Source organism: Crocodylus porosus, unplaced genomic scaffold (genome assembly GCF_001723895.1).
Source record: "Crocodylus porosus isolate Cpor-Errol unplaced genomic scaffold, CroPor_comp1, whole genome shotgun sequence".
In the NCBI taxonomy this organism is placed as follows: domain Eukaryota; kingdom Metazoa; phylum Chordata; order Crocodylia; family Crocodylidae; genus Crocodylus; species Crocodylus porosus.
Genome location: NW_017728916.1, coordinates 21,243,692 through 21,248,428, shown reverse-complemented (window position 1 = coordinate 21,248,428; position 4,737 = coordinate 21,243,692). Strand labels below are relative to the sequence as shown.

Sequence of the window (4,737 nt, the reverse complement as noted above, 5' to 3'; positions counted from 1 at the left end):
CAGGTTTGGTATCAGGTGGTGCAGTAGGAATCTCCCTCTCTCCTGAGAGAGGCCAGTAACAGAACAATGGCAGCAGTAGCAACAGCAGCGGTAGTGGTAGCAGCCATCCAGTTCAGCCACTCAGGGTGTGCTTCAGGTGAAAGTGGAAGTGAAGGCAACAGGGGCAGCCTGCCAAGGCAGCTGGGGCAGGCAAGGGACCGTTAGACTCTGGCAATGATGGTGGGTGAGGGGCCCACAGGCAGTGCAGGCTCCCTCCCCAGACTGTCCCCCAGCCGTGGCTTGGGAGTGGGCTGGGCAGCAGGCTGGAACAGGGTGCAGAAGATGAGGTGTGGTGCTGGAGTGTGGTGCAGTGCAGTGGACCCCTTTCTGAGGGGGGGCAGCAGCATGCAGCAGAGGACCTCCCCCATGGGAGGGGGGCAGCAACAGCAGTGTCATCAGCAGCTCAAGGCGAGAAGGGGTCCGGCTAACTTACTGCCATAAGCTCTGAGATGAAGCCAGCAGCTAGCAGTAGCCATAGGCAGGAAAAGGCCTGGCCGCCTTCTCCCAGAAGCTCCTGAGACCAAACTTGCAGCGACAGCCTAAGACAGGAAGGGGTGTGGCCAACTTCCTCCCAGAGGCTTCTCCCCCAGAAGCTTTTGAGAGCAAGTAGTCCTGAGGTGGTGGTAGGTTTTTGTACTGCTGGGGCCAGTACAGTTTCTGGCCCCAGCCTTTAGATCCCCCTGGCTGCAGATCCGGCAGTTGGCAGGATTATTTTTCCCCAAGTGGCAGAATTTGCCCCACACCAAAGTACATGTCCAGGAATGTGCACTGAGACAAAGTCCTGGCTCAAATTTGTGCCACTTCTATTTAAGCTCCTGCAAGCACATGTGCCTGCGTGTGTGGATGTGCCCTTAGAATCTAGTCAAACAGCATCAAATTTTACTGGTATGTTTGGAAGGTAAACTCCCAAAAGAAATTTTCTTCAAAAGGTAGTAGCTAAGTTTGTGACTTATTGCACACTGACAGACATGCAGCTCCCACTTCAGAGCAAGTGCCATAAGTTACAGCAATCTCCCTCACCCAACAGACTTTTGCTGATGGGTCCTGGGGTTGGGGGATTGAGCTAAAGTTTAGAACAGCTACAAGTCTGCAGCCACGCTCCCTCAGCCCCTTCTCTTTCCTCCCCTCCCAGCTCTGCTGCTATCTTCAGAATAGGAGTGTGGAAGGGAGTGGAGGAAACTCAGACTGGGGTTTTCCTAGCCAGCATTGGAAGGTGGAGTGGATGGATTGGTGGCTTGCTCCTGGCATAGGCTGGCACAAGCTGACGAAGGTACTCCTCTCTGAAGCGCCTTCATTTGAACCCTCATGTAATGAGGGGTTCAGATTGTCATGGGATTGGATGCTTTTAAAGCTCTCTGCAGCCATGTACTTCTGAAAGGACATGGCTATAGAGCACTTTAAGGGGCCAAACATGCAACAAAAAGCCCCTTGTGTCAATGCCCATTTTTAAGACCACTAATGTATAGTCTTTTTTGCTGCTGGTTGCCTCTACTGCTGCAGCCAAAGCTTCTGGAGTTTTCAGTTTGATCAGTGCCTTCACTTGAAATGGTTTCTGGTTGGCTGTGCTGCCTTTGCCAGATGAGCCAGAAAGGCTTAACCAGTGAAGTGCATAGAAGAAATATCACATGATTTCCATCAGGATGCCTACCTCACTTGTCCCATCCCAGTAAGCAAAGTTTGCAGTTGGTGTATATGTTGAACAATTTTGCAGGAATCCAAGCCAAGCACAAACATTCTGGCATTAAAGTACGACTGCTGACACTCTGTCAGATAAAAGGGAAGTTCTAGTATAGCTGTAGACGCTAGAAGTACTTCAAACTAAAAGCACGGCTGCTTTAAAGTTTTACAGTGTTGCAGTGCAGAAGGTTGCAGACTCATGATAATTATCAGGTAACCCCTCTTCAGTAACCTTTGTAATTTCTAAGTGTCAACATTTTAACACAGGAAACTGAACATGGAATTCTTCATGTAAATAACATTGTGAATCTCATGTAAATTTGTAAAAGGAAATCTCAGGGTGGTCATACAACAGAGGACTGGTATGATGTTTGGCTAAAAATGCTTTTAAAAGGAACAGGCATTGGGGCAGTAAGGAGAAATAAGTTATGAAAGAAGGGAGTGATGGAAAATTGTGGAGAAAAAAGAGGAAAAATGTGCGCCTGACATTGAAACACCACACAGATTAAAATTTCTTTCACTGGCAGTTGTGTAGCATCACTTCATGCAGCATTTTAAAGCAGCCATTGGAAATCACATGTAAGGGCAATAACTAATCCTCACATGTACCTTAAAAATTGCAAATTAGCACTGACATGGTTCATAAATGCTTCGTATTGAAACTGTCAGCAAATAAGGTACATTAGTCACTAGGGCTAGGTGTATGATGGCGTATGACTCCCTGTGGCTCCCACTCCATGTGCCATCAGGCCAGGCTGGCTCTGTGCCTCCATGTGTGGTTCCCCACTGGAGTGCTGGAAGCCCCATGTGGAGGCACAGAGCTGTCCTGGCCTGATGGCCCATGGCTCCTGCCTGCAGTGCCAGAAGCCCCGCATGCTGGCATGGAGCCAGCCTGGTCTGGGATGAAAAGTGCACACCAGCGGTCTGGCCTGGCTTCATGAGATCAAATGCAGCCCTTGAGAAGAGCTGTGTGCAACCAGGGGCTCTGCCTGTTGTGGGCCATGACTGTTCTAAGACCTGCCACCTGCTGCTGCTGCTGCTGCCGCCGCTAGTGGCAGATGTGAACCATAGGGCAGAGAGGTATGAGGCAAAGGCTCACCCCACCCTACAAACCTCACATCCCCTCACAAACCCTGCACCCTGACCACAAACCCCATGCATGTGCAGCTCCTGAGATTCAGCCAGAGCCTGGGGGCTTTGCCTGCCACAGACCATGAGTGCCCTGAAGGCCTGCTGCTGCTGCTGCTGCTGCTGCTTCAAGCCATGCCTTACTTTTATTTTCTCCAGCATTCCCAGGCAGCATGCTGGAGAAGCATGGAGACACAGCAGGCATAAAGATGTTCTGGCCAGCTGCCAGAGTGTCTCCTTGGAGGATCCAGACTCCAGTTGCTTCTGGGCAGGCTCCAAGAGCATGACCCATCCCATTTTTGAGGGTGCATTTTTTACTTCTTTTTATACTGGGATTTCCTGGTATCAAATTTAGAGCCTACGCTGCAAATATGCAGTGCGGAGAACATTTTCTTGTGTGAAGTATGCCTTCTGCAGTGTCACACATTACCACATTATTTGTGTGAAAATATAAGGCTGTTGATGCAAAACCTAGGGGTTCCTGTCTAGTGCTGATTCATTTAAATAATGTGATGTTTATGAGATACTGCCGTTCCCACTTTCTCAGCGTCTGTATTCTTTTGGTTGTTAAAGCAAACTTTCCTTCCTTTCCCACCCAAAAAGCCAGTTTTACAGATATTTTGCATCCTCATAATTTGCCAGTATTATCTAAGATTTTAGCATGTAATAAATTTATTTGTTTCATATTCCCTCCCATCTGTGGACTGAGTAATTTCCCTCTCCACATTCAAGTTTCTCCTTAAATGCATTTCTGGCATAACACCTTTCAAGGACTGTCCATCATCCAGTTAGCTTTAGTTATCCTGTTTATGAGCCAAAATCTGTAAAGCCTTTAACTAAACGATATCCAGATTCATGTTCAATAAACACATGTCCAGTATACGAGTGTGCGCAGCCTCAGCCAGTTCCCTGGCAAATTCCTGGTCAAGCTCTTGTTTATGATTAGGAGGTCTGTAGTAGACTCCTACCATTGTGTTCCCTGTGCTATTTTCCCCATGTATTTTAACCCAGAGGGTTTCCAGTCATCCTTCATGGGTACCAATGTCAGCTTGCAGGGATGTGTAGCTTTCCTTGACATAGAGGGCTACCCCTGCACCTTTTCAGCACAATCTCTCCTGTACAGGGTATAGCCATTGTAGCCTCCCGTGCCTCTCCCCTGTGTGTTGGGTATGGGTGATTTTCTCTGCCTTCACTATTACTTTGAGGAGAAAACAGGCTTGTTAGTGGGTGTACTCTAGTCCGACTACCAGGGGGTCTTCCTTGTCACATCTTTGCTGTTAAATGGTTTGCTACTGGGAAGAAGATGGTCAGTCCCGTTCCCCTTGGTGCGTTCATTTGAGCATCCTGATTGTCCTTCCTGCTTTGGGGATCTGCCTCCTCTACACCCCACCTAATGCCAACTAAAGATGTCTTTGTCTGGATGATCAGAATTGGTGTGCTGAGCACGTTGGTGCTTGGCCCCACTAACTTTGTGATGGCGGGGATCAGGAGGTTGTTTTGGCCTGAGCATTCCCTATTGCCCTTTTGCCTTACTTATTCATCTTCCTGATGTGGTATCATCCTGTGCCCAGGTGTCTGTCTCCCTAAGGGGGCTCTACATTTGCCATGGGCCCACCAGTCATTAATTCTTGCTTTACTTGGTCCTGCCAGATACCAGTCTGTACCACAGACGTTCGGTGTCCGTGAAGCTTCAGCAGGTAATTCCCTGGACCTCTGTTGGATCTGGGTTTCACCAAGAACCCCTTCCTGGGGCAGCCACCAGATCCCTGCATGGGTTCCAGATCTGGCCTCCTGGCAGGCTGGGGACCTCACTTCCAGTCCTCCTGATGAGTCCTCTTCTGGGCTTTTTATTTCAGACTCAGGGGTCCAGGCAGCCAATCAGCCCCAGCACAC

General features: G+C 49.0%; 1 long non-coding RNA gene across 1 annotated transcript in view; it reads right to left on the bottom strand.

The window, feature by feature from the left end:
• The window catches only part of LOC109311111, a 22,717-nt gene that overhangs the window by 7,901 nt on the left and 10,079 nt on the right, over positions 1-4,737 (bottom strand). The window lies entirely within an intron of this gene.